The sequence below is a fragment of the Lissotriton helveticus genome, chromosome 9, assembly GCF_964261635.1.
Source record: "Lissotriton helveticus chromosome 9, aLisHel1.1, whole genome shotgun sequence".
NCBI classification, from domain to species: domain Eukaryota; kingdom Metazoa; phylum Chordata; class Amphibia; order Caudata; family Salamandridae; genus Lissotriton; species Lissotriton helveticus.
In genome coordinates, this window is record NC_136070.1 from 653,547,105 (window position 1) to 653,568,375 (window position 21,271).

Consider the following 21,271-nt stretch of genomic DNA (forward strand, 5'->3'; position numbering starts at 1 on the left):
GTAGAGGCACCGACACTGGCACAATGGTGTAGAAATATGGACTTACTATTAGTGATTGAAAGAGCGGTCTATAAGATGAGAGCTAACCCCAAGAAATGGAACAAGCTGTGGATGCCGTGGACACCTACAGAGGGGATATATGTGAGCCCTTATCAGAAGAAGATATAGACCGCTCTGAGGAGGAGGGGGATGTTGATTGAGACGCACTTAGATTGCTTTATCGCATACAAATAGAGTTGATATAGCGCTGGTGGGTTGGTTGCACGTCCCGTAAAAGGAATGTTAAGACCTGGGAATCTCGAGATGTGAATATTTACTACCTGCATCACGTACTGCACTGAGCAGTAATGAGTGTCAAAAAAGACAAACATCTGTACCAATATCTGAGTCACACGTTTAGTTGTAGTTATAAAATATAAAAATCAGACTGTTATAAATCTATTTGGAAAAGTGCCCATATATTTTCTGCTAGCTGGAACTGTGCAATGAAGACCGAGGAAGCTGCAGAACGAATAATGTTTGAGATGTATAACAAAATGTCCCATTATAGCAGCCGGCCTCCGGGTTGTAGGTAAATGATGTGTAACCGAAGCAGATTGAAATAAAAGTCTTTAACCAAAAAAAAAAGAAAAAAAAAAAGAAAGTGACTTAAAAGGACCCAAACGCTCACTTCGAGGGCTTAAATCATCCCTTTTGGAGCTAAAATGAGGATCTTTATCGTCATTTTCATGCTTCTAGGGCGCCAAAACCGAAGATTTTGCTCATGGTTTAAAGTTACTTAAAAGGACCCAAACGCTCACTTCGAGGGCTTAAAACATGTTTATTCACTGTGGGAAGAGATATAAACAACATTTAGAGTAAATCAATGGTCATGCGAGAACTTTTGATTTTTCATGCAAAACGATCAATGACCCGCGTCCTGATGAAATTACTCTGAGTTGATCAAAATGGTCCGTTTTGAAAATTTCCATCTTTCAACTAATTTTGACTTTCAGAGGTGGATCATCCCTTTTGGAGCTAAAATGAGCATCTTTATCATCATTTTCATGCTTCTAGGGAGCCAAAACTCAAGATTTGACTCATGGTTAAAAGTGACTTAAAAGGACCCAAATGCTCACTTTGAGGGCTTAAAACGTGTTTATTCACTGCGGGAAGAGATATACACAACATTTAGAGTAAATTAATGTTCATGCGAGAACCTTCAATTTTTCATGCAAAATGATCGATGACCCGCAACCTGATGAAATTGCTCTGAGATGACAAAACTGCTACGTTTTGAAAATTTCCATCTTTCAACTAATTTTGACTTTTAGAGGTGGATCATCCCTTTTGGAGCTAAAATGAGCATCTTTATCATCATTTTCATGCTTCTAGGGAGCCAAAACTCAAGATTTGGCTCATGGTTAAAAGTGACTTAAAAGGACCCAAATGCTCACTTTGAGGGCTTAAAACGTGTTTATTCACTGCGGGAAGAGATATAAACAACATTTAGAGTAAATTAATGGTCATGCGAGAACCTTTGATTTTTCATGCAAAACGATCGATGACCCGCGTCCTGATGAAATTGCTCTGAGTTGATCAAAATGGTCCATTTTGAAAATTTCCATCTTTCAACTAATTTTGACTTTCAGAGGTGGATCATCCCTTTTGGAGCTAAAATGAGCATCTTTATCATCATTTTCAAGCTTCTAGGGAGCCAAAGCTCAAGATTTGACTCATGGTTAAAAGTGACTTAAAAGAACCAAAATGATCACTTCGAGGGCTTAAAACGTGTTTATGCACTGCGGGAAGAGATATAAACAACATTTAGAGTAAACTAATGTTCATGCGAGAACCTTCAATTTTTCATGCAAAACGATCAATGACCCGCGACCTGATGAAATTGCTCTGAGATGACCAAAATGGTCAGTTTCCATCTTTCAACTAATTTTGACTTTCAGAGGTGGATCATCCCTTTTGGAGCTAAAATGAACATCTTTATCGTCATTTTCATGCTTCTAGGCTGCCAAAACTCAAGATTTGGCTCATGGTTAAAAGTGACTTAAAAGGACCAAAATGCTCACTTCGAGGGCTTAAAGCATCCCTTTTGGAGCTAAAATTAGCATCTTTATCGTCATTTTCATGCTTCTAGGGCGCCAAAACCGAAGATTTGGCTCATGGTTTAAAGTGACTTAAAAGTACCCAAACGCTCATTTTGAGGGCTTAAAACGTGTTTATTCACTGCGGGAAGAGATATAAACAGCATTTAGAGTAAATTAATGGTCATGCGAGAACCTTTGATTTTTCATGCAAAACGATCGATGACCCGCGTCCTGATGGAATTGCTCTGAGTTGATCAAAATGGTCCGTTTCGAAAATTTCCATCTTTCAACTAATTATGACTTTCAGAGGTGGATCATCCTTTTTGGAGCTAAAATGAGCATCTTTATGATCATTTTCATGCTTCTAGGGTGCCAAAACTCAAGATTTGGCTCATAGTTAAAAGTGACTTAAAAGAACCAAAATGCTCACTTCGAGGGCTTAAAACGTGTTTATTCACTGAGGGAAGAGATATAAACAACATTTAGAGTAAATTAATGTTCATGCAAGAGCCTTCAATTTTTCATGAAACGATCAATGACCCGCGACCTGATGAAATTGCTCTGAGTTGACCAAAATGGTCCGTTTTGAAAATTTCGATCTTTCAACTAATTTTTACTTTCAGAGGTGGATCATCCCTTTTGGAGCTAAAATGAACATCTTTATCATCATTTTCATGCTTCTAGGGAGCCAAAACTCAAGATTTGACTCATGGTTAAAAGTGACTTAAAAGGACCCAAATGCTCACTTTGAGGGCTTAAAACGTGTTTATTCACTGCGGGAAGAGATATAAACAACATTTAGAGTAAATTAATGTTCATGCGAGAACCTTCAATTTTTCATGCAAAATGATCGATGACCCGCAACCTGATGAAATTGCTCTGAGATGACAAAAATGCTACATTTTGAAAATTTCCATCTTTCAACTAATTTTGACTTTTAGAGGTGGATCATCCCTTTTGGAGCTAAAATGAGCATCTTTATCGTCATTTTCATGCTTCTAGGGAGCCAAAACTCAAGATTTGGCTCATGGTTAAAAGTGACTTAAAAGGACCCAAATGCTCACTTTGAGGGCTTAAAACGTGTTTATTCACTGCGGGAAGAGATATAAACAACATTTAGAGTAAATTAATGTTCATGCGAGAACCTTCAATTTTTCATGCAAAATGATCGATGACCCGCAACCTGATGAAATTGCTCTGAGATGACAAAAATGCTACATTTTGAAAATTTCCATCTTTCAACTAATTTTGACTTTTAGAGGTGGATCATCCCTTTTGGAGCTAAAATGAGCATCTTTATCGTCATTTTCATGCTTCTAGGGAGCCAAAACTCAAGATTTGGCTCATGGTTAAAAGTGACTTAAAAGGACCCAAATGCTCACTTTGAGGGCTTAAAACGTGTTTATTCACTGCGGGAAGAGATATAAACAACATTTAGAGTAAATTAATGGTCATGCGAGAACCTTTGAATTTTTCATGCAAAACGATCGATGACCTGCGTCCTGATGAAATTGCTCTGAGTTGATCAAAATGGTCCATTTTGAAAATTTCCATCTTTCAACTAATTTTGACTTTCAGAGGTGGATCATCCCTTTTGGAGCTAAAATGAGCATCTTTATCATCATTTTCATGCTTCTAGGGAGCCAAAACTCAAGATTTGGCTCATGGTTAAAAGTGACTTAAAAGAACCAAAATGATCACTTTGAGGGCTTAAAACGTGTTTATTCACTGCGGGAAGAGATATAAACAACATTTAGAGTAAATTAATGTTCGTGCGAGAACGTTCAATTTTTCATGCAAAACAATCTCTGACCCGCGACCTGATGAAATTGCTCTTAGTTGAACAAAATGGTTCATTTTGAAAATTTCGATCTTTCAACTAATTTTGACTTTCAGAGGTGGATCATCCCTTTTGGAGCTAAAATGAGCATCTGTATCATCATTTTCATGCTTCTAGGGAGCCAAAACTCAAGATTTGGCTCATGGTTAAAAGTGACCTAAAAGGACCCAAATGCTCACTTAGAGGGCTTAAAACGTGTTTATTCAATGCGGGAAGAGATATAAACAACATTTAGAGTAAATTAATGTTCATGCAAGAACGTTCAATTTTTCATGCAAAACGATCGATGACCCGCGACCTGATGAAATTGCTCCGAGATGACCAAAATGGTCCGTTTTGAAAATTTTCATCTTTTAACTAATTTTGACTCTCAGAGGTGGATCATCACTTTTGGAGATAAAATGAGCATCTTTATCATGATTTTCATGCTTCTAGGGAGCCAAAACTCAAGATGTGGCTCATGGTTAAAAGTGACTTAAAAGGACCCAAATGCTCACTTCGAGGGCTTAAAACGTGTTTATTCACTGCAGGAAGAGATATAAACAACATTTAGAGTAAATTATTGTTCATGCGAGAACGTTCAGTTTTTCATGCAAAACGATCGATTACCCGCGACCTGATGAAATTGCTCTGAGATGACCAAAATGGTCCGTTTTAAAAACTTCCATCTTTCAACTAATTCTGACTTTCAGAGGTGGATCATCACTTTTGGAGATAAAATGAGCATCTTTATTGTCATTTTCATGCTTCTAGGGAGCCAAAACTCAAGATTTGGCTCATGGATAAAAGTGACTTAAAAAGGCCCAAATGCTCACTTCGAGGGCTTAAAACATGTTTATTAACTGCGGGAAGAGATATAAACAACATTTAGAGTAAATTAATGTTCATGCAAGAACGTTCAATTTTTCATGCAAAACGATCGATGACCCGCGACCTGATGAAATTGCTCCGAGATGACCGAAATGGTCCGTTTTGAAAATGTTCATCTTTCAACTAATTTTGACTCTCAGAGGTGGATCATCACTTTTGGAGCTAAAATGAGCATCTTTATAGTCATTTTCATGCTTCTAGGGAGCCAAAACTCAAGATGTGGCTCATGGTTAAAAGTGACTTAAAAGGACGCAAATGCTCACTTCGAGGGCTTAAAACGTGTTTATTCACTGCGGGAAGAGATATAAACAACATTTAGAGTAAATTAATGTTCATGCGAGAACGTTCAATTTTTCATGCAAAACGATTGCGCGACCTGATGAAATTGCTCCGAGATGACCAAAATGGTCCGTTTTTAAAATTTTCATCTTTCAACTAATTTTGACTCTCAGAGGTGAATCATCACTTTTGGAGCTAAAATGAGCATCTTTATAGTCATTTTCATGCTTCTAGGGAGCCAAAATTCAAGATTTGGCTCATGGTTAAAAGTGACTTAAAAGGACCCAAATGCTCACTTCGAGGGCTTATAACATGTTTATTCACTGCGGGAAGAGATATAAACAACATTTAGAGTAAATTAATGTTCATGCAAGAACGTTCAATTTTTCATGCAAAACGATCAATGACCCGCGACCTGATAAAATTGCTCCGAGATTACCAAAATGGTCCGTTTTGAAAATGTTCATCTTTCAATTAATTTTGACTCTCAGAGGTGGATCATCACTTTTGGAGCTAAAATGAGCAACTTTATAGTCATTTTCATCCTTCTAGGGAGCCAAAATTCAAGATTTGGCTCATGGTTAAAAGTGACTTAAATGGACCCAAATGCTCACTTCGAGGGCTTAAAACGTGTTTATTCACTGCGGGAAGACATATAAACAACATTTAGAGTGAATTATTGTTCATGCGAGAATGTTCAATTTTTCATGCAAAACGATCGATGACCCACGACCTGCTGAAATTGCTCCGAGATGACCAAAATGGTCCGTTTTGAAAATTTTCATCTTTCAACAAATTTTGACTCTCAGAGGTGAATCATCACTTTTGGAGCTAAAATGAGCATCTTTATAGTCATTTTCATGCTTCTAGGGAGCCAAAACTCAAGATGTGGCTCATGGTTAAAAGTGACTTAAAAGGACCCAAATGCTCACTTCGAGGGCTTATAACATGTTTATTCACTGCGGGAAGAGATATAAACAACATTTAGAGTAAATTAATGTTCATGCAAGAACGTTCAATTTTTCTCGCAAAACGATCGATGACCCGTGACCTGATGAAATTGCTCCGAGATGACCAAAATGGTCCGTTTTGAAAATGTTCATCTTTCAACTAATTTTGACTCTCAGAGGTGGATCATCACTTTTGGAGCTAAAATGAGCATCTTTATAGTCATTTTCATGCTTCTAGGGAGCCAAAACTCAAGATGTGGCTCATGGTTAAAAGTGACTTAAAAGGACCCAAATGCTCACTTCGAGGGCTTAAAACGTGTTTATTCACTGCGGGAAGAGATATAAACAACATTTAGAGTAAAATATTGTTCATGCGAGAACGTTCAATTTTTCATGCAAAACGATCGATGACCCGCGACCTGATGAAATTGCTCCGAGATGACCAAAATGGTCCGTTTTGAAAAGTTTCATCTTTCAACTAATTTTCACTGTCAGAGGTGGATCATCACTTTTGGAGATAAAATGAGCATCTGTATCATCATTTTCATGCTTCTAGGGAGCCAAAACTCAAGATTTGGCTCATGGTTAAAAGTGACCTAAAAGGACCCAAATGCTCACTTCGAGGGCTTAAAACGTGTTTATTCAATGCGGGAAGAGATATAAACAACATTTAGAGTAAATTAATGTTCATGCAAGAACGTTCAATTTTTCATGCAAAACGATCGATGACCCGCGACCTGATGAAATTGCTCCGAGATGACCAAAATGGTCCGTTTTGAAAATTTTCATCTTTTAACTAATTTTGACTCTCAGAGGTGGATCATCACTTTTGGAGATAAAATGAGCATCTTTATCATCATTTTCATGCTTCTAGGGAGCCAAAACTCAAGATGTGGCTCATGGTTAAAAGTGACTTAAAAGGACCCAAATGCTCACTTCGAGGGCTTAAAACGTGTTTATTCACTGCAGGAAGAGATATAAACAACATTTAGAGTAAATTATTGTTCAATGGAGAACGTTCAATTTTTCATGCAAAACGATCGATTACCCGCGACCTGATGAAATTGCTCTGAGATGACCAAAATGGTCCGTTTTAAAAACTTCCATCTTTCAACTAATTCTGACTTTCAGAGGTGGATCATCACTTTTGGAGCTAAAATGAGCATCTTTATAGTCATTTTCATGCTTCTAGGGAGCCAAAACTCAAGATGTGGCTCATGGTTAAAAGTGACTTAAAAGGACCCAAATGCTCACTTCGAGGGCTTAAAACGTGTTTATTCACTGCGGGAAGAGATATAAACAACATTTAGAGTAAATTATTGTTCATGCGAGAACGTTCAATTTTTCATGCAAAACGATCGATGACCCGCGACCTGATGAAATTGCTCCGAGATGACCAAAATGGTCCGTTTTGAAAAGTTTCATCTTTCAACTAATTTTCACTGTCAGAGGTGGATCATCACTTTTGGAGATAAAATGAGCATCTGTATCATCATTTTCATGCTTCTAGGGAGCCAAAACTCAAGATTTGGCTCATGGTTAAAAGTGACCTAAACGCACCCAAATGCTCACTTCGAGGGCTTAAAACGTGTTTATTCAATGCGGGAAGAGATATAAACAACATTTAGAGTAAATTAATGTTCATGCAAGAACGTTCAATTTTTCATGCAAAACGATCGATGACCCGCGACCTGATGAAATTGCTCCGAGATTACCAAAATGGTCCGTTTTGAAAATTTTCATCTTTTAACTAATTTTGACTCTCAGAGGTGGATCATCACTTTTGGAGATAAAATGAGCATCTTTATCATCATTTTCATGCTTCTAGGGAGCCAAAACTCAAGATGTGGCTCATGGTTAAAAGTGACTTAAAAGGACCCAAATGCTCACTTCGAGGGCTTAAAACGTGTTTATTCACTGCAGGAAGAGATATAAACAACATTTAGAGTAAATTATTGTTCAATGGAGAACGTTCAATTTTTCATGCAAAACGATCGGTTACCCGCGACCTGATGAAATTGCTCTGAGATGACCAAAATGGTCCGTTTTAAAAACTTCCATCTTTCAACTAATTCTGACTTTCAGAGGTGGATCATCACTTTTGGAGATAAAATGAGCATCTTTATTGTCATTTTCATGCTTCTAGGGAGCCAAAACTCAAGATTTGGCTCATGGTTAAAAGTGACTTAAAAAGGCCCAAATGCTCACTTCGAGGGCTTAAAACGTGTTTATTAACTGCGGGAAGAGATATAAACAACATTTTTAGTAAATTAATGTTCATGCAAGAACGTTTAATTTTTCATGCAAAACGATCGATGACCCGCGACCTGATGAAATTGCTCCGAGATTACCAAAATGGTCCGTTTTGAAAATGTTCATCTTTCAACTAATTTTGACTCTCAGAGGTGGATCATCACTTTTGGAGCTAAAATGAGCATCTTTATCGTCATTTTCATGCTTCTAGGGAGCCAAAACTCAAGATTTGGATCATGGTGAAAAATGACTTAAAAAGGCCCAAATGCTCACTTTGAGTGCTTAAAACGTGTTTATTCACTGCGGGAAGAGATATAAACTACATTTAGAGTAAATTAATGTTCATGCAAGAACGTTCAATTTTTCATGCAAAACGATCGATGACCCGCGACCTGATGAAATTGCTCCGAGATTACCAAAATGGTCAGTTTTGAAAATGTTCATCTTTCAACTAATTTTGACTCTCAGAGGTGGATCATCACTTTTGGAGCTAAAATGAGCATCTTTATAGTCATTTTCATGCTTCTAGGGAGCCAAAACTCAAGATGTGGCTCATGGTTAAAAGTGACTTAAAAGGACCCAAATGCTCTCTTCGAGGGCTTAAAACGTGTTTATTCACTGCGGGAAGAGATATAAACAACATTTAGAGTAAATTAATGTTCATGCAAGAACGTTCAATTTTTCATGCAAAACGATCGATGACCCGCGACCTGATGAAATTGCTCCGAGATGACCAAAATGGTCCGTTTTGAAAATGTTCATCTTTCAACTAATTTTGACTCTCAGAGGTGGATCATCACTTTTGGAGCTAAAATGAGCATCTTTATAGTCATTTTCATGCTTCTAGGGAGCCAAAACTCAAGATGTGGCTCATGGTTAAAAGTGACTTAAAAGGACGCAAATGCTCACTTCGAGGGCTTAAAACGTGTTTATTCACTGCGGGAAGAGGTATAAACAACATTTAGAGTAAATTAAAGTTCATGCGAGAACGTTCAATTTTTCATGCAAAACGATTGATGACCCGCGACCTGATGATATTGCTCCGAGATTACCAAAATGGTCCGTTTTGAAAATGTTCATCTTTCAACTAATTTTGACTCTCAGAGGTGGATCATCACTTTTGGAGCTAAAATGAGCAACTTTATAGTCATTTTCATCCTTCTAGGGAGCCAAAATTCAAGATTTGGCTCATGGTTAAAAGTGACTTAAATGGACCCAAATGCTCACTTCGAGGGCTTAAAACGTGTTTATTCACTGCGGGAAGACATATAAACAACATTTAGAGTGAATTATTGTTCATGCGAGAACGTTCAATTTTTCATGCAAAACGATCGATGACCCACGACCTGATGAAATTGCTCCGAGATGACCAAAATGGTCCGTTTTGAAAATTTTCATCTTTCAACAAATTTTGACTCTCAGAGGTGAATCATCACTTTAGGAGCTAAAATGAGCATCTTTATAGTCATTTTCATGCTTCTAGGGAGCCAGAACTCAAGATTTGGCTCATGGTTAAAAATCACTTAAAAAGGCCCAAATGCTCACTTCGAGTGCTTAAATCGTGTTTATTCACTGCGGGAAGAGATATAAACAACATTTAGAGTAAATTAATGTTCATGCGAGAACGTTCAATTTTTCATGCAAAACGATCGATGACCCGCGACCTGATGAAATTGCTCCGAGATGACCAAAATGGTCCGTTTTGAAAATTTTCATCTTTCAACTAATTTTGACTCTCAGAGGTGAATCATCACTTTTGGAGCTAAAATGAGCATCTTTATAGTCATTTTCATGCTTCTAGGGAGCCAAAACTCAAGATTTGGCTCATGGTTAAAAGTGACTTAAAAGGACCCAAATGCTCACTTCGAGGGCTTAAAACGTGTTTATTCACTGCGGGAAGAGATATAAACAACATTTAGAGTAAATTATTGTTCATGCGAGAACTTTCTATTTTTCATGCAAAACGATCGATGACCCGCGATCTGATGAAATTGCTCTGAGATTACCAAAATGGTCCGTTTTAAAAACTTCCATCTTTCAACTAATTCTGACTTTCAGAGGTGGATCATCACTTTTGGAGATAAAATGAGCATCTTTATCGTCATTTTCATGCTTCTAGGTAGCCAAAACTCAAGATTTGGCTCATGGTTAAAAGTGACTTAAAAGGACGCAAATGCTCACTTTGAGGGCTTAAAACGTGTTTATTCAGTGCGGGAAGAGATATAAACAACATTTAGAGCAAATTAATGTTCATGCAAGAATGTTCAATTTTTCATGCAAAACGATCGATGACCCGCGACCTGATGAAATTGCTCTGAGATGACCAAAATGGTCCGTTTTGAAAATGTTCATCTTTCAACTAATTTTGACTCTCAGAGGTGGATCATCACTTTTGGAGATGAAATGAGCATCTTTATCGTCATTTTCATGCTTCTAGTGAGCCAAAACTCAAGATTTGGCTCATGGATAAAAGTGACTTAAAAGGACCCAAATGCTCACTTCGAGGGCTTAAAACGTGTTTATTCACTGCGGGAAGACATATAAACAACATTTAGAGTGAATAATTGTTCATGCGAGAACGTTCAATTTTTCATGCAAAACGATCGATGACCCGCGACCTGATGAAATTGCTCTGAGATGACCAAAATGGTTCGTTTTGAAAATGTTCATCTTTGAACTAATTTTGACTCTCAGAGGTGGATCATCACTTTTGGAGATAAAATGAGCATCTTTATCGTCATTTTCATGCTTCTAGGGAGCCAAAACTCAAGATTTGGCTCCTGGTTAAAAGTGACTTAAAAGGACCCAAATGCTCACTTCGAGGGCTTAAAACGTGTTTATTCACTGCGGGAAGAGATATAAACAACATTTAGAGTAAATTATTGTTCATGAGAGAACGTTCAATTTTTCATGCAAAACGATCGATGACCCGTGACCTGATGAAATTGCTCTGAGATGACCAAAATGGTCCGTTTTAAAAACTTCCATCTTTCAACTAATTCTGACTTTCAGAGGTGGATCATCACTTTTGGAGATAAAATGAGCATCTTTATCGTCATTTTCATGCTTCTTGGGAGCCAAAACTCAAGATTTGGCTCATGGTTAAAAGTGACTTAAAAGGACGCAAATGCTCACTTCGAGGGCTTAAATTGTGTTTATTCACTGCGGGAAGAGATATAAACAACATTTAGAGTAAATTATTGTTCATGCGAGAACGTTCAATTTTTCATGCAAAACGATCGATGACCCGCGACCTGATGAAATTGCTCTGAGATTACCAAAATGGTCCGTTTTAAAAACTTCCATCTTTCAACTAATTCTGACTTTCAGAGGTGGATCATCACTTTTGGAGATAAAATGAGCATCTTTATCGGCATTTTCATGCTTCTAGGTAGCCAAAACTCAAGATTTGGCTCATGGTTAAAAGTGACTTAAAAGGACGCAAATGCTCACTTCGAGGGCTTAAAACGTGTTTATTCAGTGCGGGAAGAGATATAAACAACATTTAGTGTAAATTAATGTTCATGCGAGAACGTTCAATTTTTCATGCAAAACGATGGCTGACCGGCGACCTGATGAATTTGCTCTGAGATGACCAAAATGGTCGGTTTTTAAAATTTCCATCTTTCAACTAATTTTGACTTTCAGAGGTGGATCATCACTTTTGGAGATAAAATGAGCATCTTTATCGTCATTTTCATGCTTCTAAGGAGCCAAAACTCAAGATATGGCTCATGGTTAAAAGTGACTTAAAAGGACGCAAATGCTCACTTCGAGGGCTTAAAACGTGTTTATTCACTGCGGGAAGAGATATAAACAACATTTAGAGTAAATTAATGTTCATGCGAGAACGTTCAATTTTTCATGCAAAACGATCGATGACCCGCGACCTGATGAAATTTCTCCGAGATGACCAAAATGGTCCGTTTTGAAAATTTTCATCTTTCAACTAATTTTGACTCTCAGAGGTGGATCATCACTTTTGGAGATAAAATGAGCATCTTTATCGTCATTTTCATGCTTCTAGGGAGCCAGAACTCAAGATTTGGCTCATGGTTAAAAATGACTTAAAAAGGCCCAAATGCTCACTTCGAGGGCTTAAAACGTGTTTATTCACTGCGGGAAGAGATATAAACAACATTTAGAGTAAATTAATGTTCATGCGAGAACGTTCAATTTTTTATGCAAAACGATCGATGACCCGCGACCTGATGAAATTGCTCCGAGATGACCAAAATGGTCCGTTTTGAAAATTTTCATCTTTCAACTAATTTTGACTCTCAGAGGTGAATCATCACTTTTGGAGCTAAAATGAGCATCTTTATAGTAATTTTCATGCTTCTAGGGAGCCAAAACTCAAGATTTGGCTCATGGTTAAAAGTGACTTAAAAGGACCCAAATGCTCACTTCGAGGGCTTAAAACGTGTTTATTCACTGCGGGAAGAGATATAAACAACATTTAGAGTAAATTATTGTTCATGCGAGAACGTTCAATTTTTCATGCAAAACGATCGATGACCCGTGACCTGATGAAATTGCTCTGAGATGACCAAAATGGTCCGTTTTAAAAACTTCCATCTTTCAACTAATTCTGACTTTCAGAGGTGGACCATCACTTTTGGAGATAAAATGAGCATCTTTATCATCATTTTCATGCTTCTTGGGAGCCAAAACTCAAGATTTGGCTCATGGTTAAAAGTGACTTAAAAGGACGCAAATGCTCACTTCGAGGGCTTAAATTGTGTTTATTCACTGCGGGAAGAGATATAATCAACATTTAGAGTAAATTATTGTTCATGCGAGAACGTTCAATTTTTCATGCAAAACGATCAATGACCCGCGACCTGATGAAATTGCTCCGAGATGACCAAAATGGTCAGTTTTTGAAAATTTTCATCTTTCAAATAATTTTGACTCTCAGAGGTGAATCATCACTTTTGGAGCTAAAATTAGCATCTTTATAGTCATTTATATGCTTCTAGGGAGCCAAAATTCAAGATTTGGCTCATGGTTAAAAGTGACTTAAAAGGACCCAAAATGCTCACTTCGAGGGCTTATAACGTGTTTATTCACTGCAGGAAGAGATATAAACAACATTTAGAGTAAATTAATGTTCATGCAAGAACGTTAAATTTTTCATGCAAAACGATCGATGACCCGCGACCTGATGAAATTGCTCTGAGATGACCAAAATGGTACGTTTTGAAAATTTCCATCTTTCAACTGATTTTGGGTTTTAGAGGTGAATCATCACTTTTGGAGATAAAATGAGCATCTTTATTGTCATTTTCATGCTTCTAGGGAGCCAAAACTCAAGATTTGGCTCATGGTTAAAAGTGACTAAAAAGGACCCAAATGCTCACTTTGAGGGCTTAAAACGTGTTTATTCACTGCGGGAAGACATATAAACAACATTTAGAGTGAATAATTGTTCATGCGAGAACGTTCAATTTTTCATGCAAAACGATCGATGACCCGCGACCTGATGAAATTGCTCTGAGATGACCAAAATGGTTCGTTTTGAAAATGTTCATCTTTCAACTAATTTTGACTCTCAGAGGTGGATCATCACTTTTGGAGATAAAATGAGCATCTTTATCGTCATTTTCATGCTTCTAGGGAGCCAAAACTCAAGATTTGGCTCATGGTTAAAAGTGACTTAAAAGGACGCAAATGCTCACTTCGAGGGCTTAAATTGTGTTTATTCACTGCGGGAAGACATATAAACAACATTTAGAGTAAATTATTGTTCATGCGAGAACGTTCAATTTTTCATGCAAAACGATCGATGACCCGCGACCTGATGAATTTGCTCTGAGATTACCAAAATGGTCCATTTTAAAAACTTCCATCATTCAACTAATTCTGACTTTCAGAGGTGGATCATCACTTTTGGAGATAAAATGAGCATCTTTATCGTCATTTTCATGCTTCTAGGTAGCCAAAACTCAAGATTTGGCTCATGGTTAAAAGTGACTTAAAAGGACGCAAATGCTCACTTCGAGGGCTTAAAACGTGTTTATTCAGTGCGGGAAGAGATATAAACAACATTTAGAGTAAATTAATGTTCATGCGAGAACGTTCAATTTGTCATGCAAAACGATGGCTGACCCGCGACCTGATGAATTTGCTCTGAGATGACCAAAATGGTCTGTTTTTAAAATTTCCATCTTTCAACTAATTTTGACTCTCAGAGGTGAATCATCACTTTTGGAGCTAAAATGAGCATCTTTATCGTCATTTTCATGCTTCTAGGGAGCCAAAACTCAAGATTTGGCTCATGGTTAAAAGTGACTTAAAAGGACGCAAATGCTCACTTCGAGGGCTTAAAACGTGTTTATTCACTGCGGGGAGAGATATAAACAACATTTAGAGTAAATTAATGGTCATGCGAGAACGTTCAATTTTTCATGCAAAACGATCGATGACCCGCGACCTGATGAAATTGCTCCGAGATGACCAAAATGGTCCGTTTTGAAAATTTTCATCTTTCAACTAATTTTGACTCTCAGAGGTGGATCATCACTTTTGGAGATAAAATGAGCATCTTTATCGTCATTTTCATGATTCTAGGGAGCCAGAACTCAAGATTTGGCTCATGGTTAAAAATGACTTAAAAAGGCCCAAATGCTCACTTCGAGGGCTTAAAACGTGTTTATTCACTGTGGGAAGACATATAAACAACATTTAGAGTAAATTAATGTTCATGCGAGAACGTTAAATTTTTCATGCAAAACGATCGATGACCCGCGACCTGATGAAATTGCTCTGAGATGACCAAAATGGTCCGCTTTGAAAATTTCCATCTTTCAACTGATTTTGGGTTTTAGAGGTGAATCCTCACTTTTGGAGATAAAATGAGCATCTTTATTGTCATTTTCATGCTTCTAAGGAGCCAAAACTCAAGATTTGGTTCATGGTTGAAAGTGATTTAAAAGGATCCAAATGCTCACTTCGAGGGCTTAAAACGTGTTTATTCACTGCAGGAAGAGATATAAACAACATTTAGAGTAAATTAATGTTCATGCGAGAACGTTCAATTTTTTATGCAAAACGATCGATGACCCGCGACCTGATGAAATTGCTCTGAGATGACCAAAATGGTCCATTTTGAAAATTTTCATCTTTCAACTAATTTTGACTCTCAGAGGTGAATCATCACTTTTGGAGCTAAAATGAGCATCTTTATCGTCATTTTCATGCATCTTGGGAGCCAAAACTCCAGATTTGGCTCATGGTTAAAAGTGACTTAAAAGGACGCAAATGCTCACTTCGAGGGCTTAAATTGTGTTTATTCACTGCGGGAAGAGATATAATCAACAATTAGAGTAAATTATTGTTCATGCGAGAACGTTCAATTTTTCATGCAAAATGATCGATGACCCGCGACCTGATGAAATTGCTCCGAGATGACCAAAATGGTCCGTTTTTGAAAATTTTCATCTTTCAAATAATTTTGACTCTCAGAGGTGAATCATCACTTTTGGAGCTAAAATTAGCATCTTTATAGTCATTTTCATGCTTCTAGGGAGCCAAAATTCAAGATTTGGCTCATGGTTAAAAGTGACTTAAAAGGACACAAATGCTCACTTCGAGGGCTTATAACATGTTTATTCACTGCAGGAAGAGATATAAACAACATTTAGAGTAAATTAATGTTCATGCAAGAACGTTCAATTTTTCATGCAAAACGATCGATGACCCGCGACCTGATGAAATTGCTCCGAGATGACCAAAATGGTCCGTTTTGAAAATGTTCATCTTTCAACTAATTTTGACTCTCAGAGGTGGATCATCACTTTTGGAGATGAAATGAGCATCTTTATCGTCATTTTCATGATTCTAGGGAGCCAGAACTCAAGATTTGGCTCATGGTTAAAAATGACTTAAAAAGGCCCAAATGCTCACTTCGAGGGCTTAAAACGTGTTTATTCACTGCGGGAAGACATATAAACAACATTTAGAGTAAATTAATGTTCATGCGAGAACGTTAAATTTTTCATGCAAAACGATCGATGACCCGCGACCTGATGAAATTGCTCTGAGATGACCAAAATGGTCCGTTTTGAAAATTTCCATCTTTCAACTGATTTTGGGTTTTAGAGGGTGAATCATCACTTTTGGAGATAAAATGAGCATCTTTATTGTCATTTTCATGCTTCTAAGGAGCCAAAACTCAAGATTTGGTTCATGGTTAAAAGTGAATTAAAAGGACCCAAATGCTCACTTCGAGGGCTTAAAACGTGTTTATTCACTGCGGGAAGAGATATAAACAACATTTAGAGTAAATTAATGTTCATGCAAGAACGTTCAATTTTTCATGCAAAACTATTGATGACCCGCGACCTGATGAAATTGCTCCGAGATGACCAAAATGGTCCGTTTTGAAAATTTTCATCTTTCAACTAATTTTGACTCTCAGAGGTGGATCATCACTTTTGGAGATGAAATGAGCATCTTTATCGTCATTTTCATGCTTCTAGTGAGCCAAAACTCAAGATTTGGCTCATGGTTAAAAGTGACTTAAAAGGACCCAAATGCTCACTTCGAGGGCTTAAAACGTGTTTAATCACTGCGGGAATACATATAAACAACATTTAGAGTAAATTAATGTTCATGCGAGAACGTTTAATTTTTCATGCAAAACGATCGATGACCCGGACCTGATGAAATTGCTCTGAGATTACCAAAATGGTCCGTTTTGAAAATTTTCATCTTTCAACTAATTTTGACTCTCAGAGGTGGATCATCACTTTTGGAGATAAAATGAGCATCTTTATCGTCATTTTCATGCTTCTAGGGAGCCAAAACTCAAGATTTGGCTCATGGTTAAAAGTGACTTAAAAGGACGCAAATGCTCACTTCGAGGACTTAAAACGTGTTTATTCAGTGCGGGAAGAGATATAAACAACATTTAGAGTAAAGTAATGTTCATGCGAGAACGTTCAATTTTTCATGCAAAACGATGGATAACACGCGACCTGATGAAATTGCTCTGAGATGACCAAAATGGTCTGTTTTGAAAATTTCCATCTTTCAACTAATTTTGACTTTCAGAGGTGGATCATCACTTTTGGAGATAAAATGAGCATCTTTATCGTCATTTTCATGCTTCTAAGGAGCCAAAACTCAAGATATGGCTCATGGTTAAAAGTGAATTAAAAGGACCCAAATGCTCACTTCGAGGGCTTAAAACGTGTTTATTCACTGCGGGAAGAGATATAAACAACATTTAGAGTAAATTAATGTTCATGCGAGAACGTTCAATTTTTCATGCAAAACGATCGATGACCCGCAACCTGATGAAATTGCTCTGAGATGACCAAAATGGTCCGTTTTGAAAATTTCCATCTTTCAACTGATTTTGGGTTTTAGAGGTGAATCATCACTTTTGGAGATAAAATGAGCATCTTTATTGTCATTTTCATGCTTCCAAGGAGCCAAAACTCAAGATTTGGTTCATGGTTAAAAGTGAATTAAAAGGACCCAAATGCTCACTTCGAGGGCTTAAAACGTGTTTATTCACTGCGGGAAGAGATATAAACAACATTTAGAGTAAATTAATGTTCATGCAAGAACGTTCAATTTTTCATGCAAAACTATCGATGACCCGCGACCTGATGAAATTGCTCCGAGATGACCAAAATGGTCCGTTTTGAAAATTTTCATCTTTCAACTAATTTTGACTCTCAGAGGTGGATCATCACTTTTGGAGATGAAATGAGCATCTTTATCATCATTTTCATGCTTCTAGGGAGCCAAAACTCAAGATTTGGCTCATGGTGAAAAGGGACTAAAAAGGACCCAAATGCTCACTTTGAGGGCTTAAAACGTGTTTATTCACTGCGGGAAGACATATAAACAACATTTAGAGTGAATGATTGTTCATGCGAGAACGTTCAATTTTTCATGCAAAACGATCGATGACCCGCGACCTGATGAAATTGCTCTGAGATGACCAAAATGGTTTGTTTTGAAAATGTTCATCTTTCAACTAATTTTGACTCTCAGAGGTGGCTCATCAGTTTTGGAGATAAAATGAGCATCTTTATTGTCATTTTCATGCTTCTAGGGAGCCAAAACTCAAGATTTGGCTCATGGTTAAAAGTGACTTAAAAGGACCCAAATGCTCACTTCGAGGGCTTAAAACGTGTTTATTCACTGCGGGAAGAGATATAAACAACATTTAGAGTAAATTATTGTTCATGCGAGAACGTTCAATTTTTCATGCAAAACGATCGATGACCCGCGACCTGATGAAATTGCTCTGAGATTACCAAAATGGTCCGTTTTAAAAACTTCCATCATTCAACTAATTCTGACTTTCAGAGGTGGATCATCACTTTTGGAGATAAAATGAGCATCTTTATCGTAATTTTCATGCTTCTAGGTAGCCAAAACTCAAGATTTGGCTCATGGTTAAAAGTGACTTAAAAGGACGCAAATGCTCACTTCCAGGGCTTAAAACGTGTTTATTCAGTGCGGGAAGAGATATAAACAACATTTAGAGTAAATTAATGTTCATGCGAGAACGTTCAATTTTTCATGCAAAAACGATGGCTGACCCGCGACCTGATGAATTTGCTCTGAGATGACCAAAATGGTCTGTTTTTAAAATTTCCATCTTTCAACAAATTTTTACTTTCAGAGGTGGATCATCACTTTTGGAGATAAAATGAGCATCTTTATCGTCATTTTCATGCTTCTAAGGAGCCAAAACTCAAGATATGGCTCATGGTTAAAAGTGAATTAAAAGGACCCAAATGCTCACTTCGAGGGCTTAAAACGTGTTTATTCACTGCGGGAAGAGATATAAACAACATTTAGAGCAAATTAATGTTCATGCAAGAACGTTCAATTTTTCATGCAAAACGATCGATGACCCGCGACCTGATGAAATTGCTCCGAGATGACCAAAATGGTCCGTTTTGAAAATTTTCATCTTTCAACTAATTTTGACTCTCAGAGGTGGATCATCACTTTTGGAGATAAAATGAGCATCTTTATCGTCATTTTCATGCTTCTAGGGAGCCAGAACTCAAGATTTGGCTCATGGTTAAAAATCACTTAAAAAGGCCCAAATGCTCACTTCGAGGGCTTAAAACGTGTTTATTCACTGCGGGAAGAGATATAAACAACATTTAGAGTAAATTAATGTTCATGCGAGAACGTTCAATTTTTCATGCAAAACGATCGATGACCCGCGACCTGATGAAATTGCTCCGAGATGACCAAAATGGTCCGTTTTGAAAATTTCCATCTTTCAACTAATTTTGACTCTCAGAGGTGAATCATCACTTTTGGAGCTAAAATGAGCATCTTTATAGTCATTTTCATGCTTCTAGGGAGCCAAAACTCAAGATTTGGCTCATGGTTAAAAGTGACTTAAAAGGACCCAAATGCTCACTTCGAGGGCTTAAAACGTGTTTATTCACTGCGGGAAGAGATATAAAAAACATTTAGAGTAAATTATTGTTCATGCGAGAACGTTCTATTTTTCATGCAAAACGATCGATGACCCGCGATCTGATGAAATTGCTCTGAGATTACCAAAATGGTCCGTTTTAAAAACTTCCATCTTTCAACTAATTCTGACTTTCAGAGGTGGATCATCACTTTTGGAGATAAAATGAGCATCTTTATCGTCATTTTCATGCTTCTAGGTAGCCAAAACTCAAGATTTGGCTCATGGTTAAAAGTGACTTAAAAGGACGCAAATGCTCACTTTGAGGGCTTAAAACGTGTTTATTCAGTGCGGGAAGAGATATAAACAACATTTAGAGCAAATTAATGTTCATGCAAGAACGTTCAATTTTTCATGCAAAACGATCGATGACCCGCGACCTGATGAAATTGCTCTGAGATGACCAAAATGGTCCGTTTTGAAAATGTTCATCTTTCAACTAATTTTGACTCTCAGAGGTGGATCATCACTTTTGGAGATAAAATGAGCATCTTTATCGTCATTTTCATGATTCTAGGGAGCCAGAACTCAAGATTTGGCTCATGGTTAAAAATGACTTAAAAAGGCCCAAATGCTCACTTCGAGGGCTTAAAACGTGTTTATTCACTGTGGGAAGACATATAAACAACATTTAGAGTAAATTAATGTTCATGCGAGAACGTTAAATTTTTCATGCAAAACGATCGATGACCCGCGACCTGATGAAATTGCTCTGAGATGACCAAAATGGTCCGCTTTGAAAATTTCCATCTTTCAACTGATTTTGGGTTTTAGAGGTGAATCCTCACTTTTGGAGATAAAATGAGCATCTTTATTGTCATTTTCATGCTTCTAAGGAGCCAAAACTCAAGATTTGGTTCATGGTTGAAAGTGATTTAAAAGGATCCAAATGCTCACTTCGAGGGCTTAAAACGTGTTTATTCACTGCAGGAAGAGATATAAACAACATTTAGAGTAAATTAATGTTCATGCGAGAACGTTCAATTTTTTATGCAAAACGATCGATGACCCGCGACCTGATGAAATTGCTCTGAGATGACCAAAATGGTCCATTTTGAAAATTTTCATCTTTCAACTAATTTTGACTCTCAGAGGTGAATCATCACTTTTGGAGCTAAAATGAGCATCTTTATCGTCATTTTCATGCATCTTGGGAGCCAAAACTCCAGATTTGGCTCATGGTTAAAAGTGACTTAAAAGGACGCAAATGCTCACTTCGAGGGCTTAAATTGTGTTTATTCACTGCGGGAAGAGATATAATCAACAATTAGAGTAAATTATTGTTCATGCGAGAACGTTCAATTTTTCATGCAAAATGATCGATGACCCGCGACCTGATGAAATTGCTCCGAGATGACCAAAATGGTCCGTTTTTGAAAATTTTCATCTTTCAAATAATTTTGACTCTCAGAGGTGAATCATCACTTTTGGAGCTAAAATTAGCATCTTTATAGTCATTTTCATGCTTCTAGGGAGCCAAAATTCAAGATTTGGCTCATGGTTAAAAGTGACTTAAAAGGACACAAATGCTCAC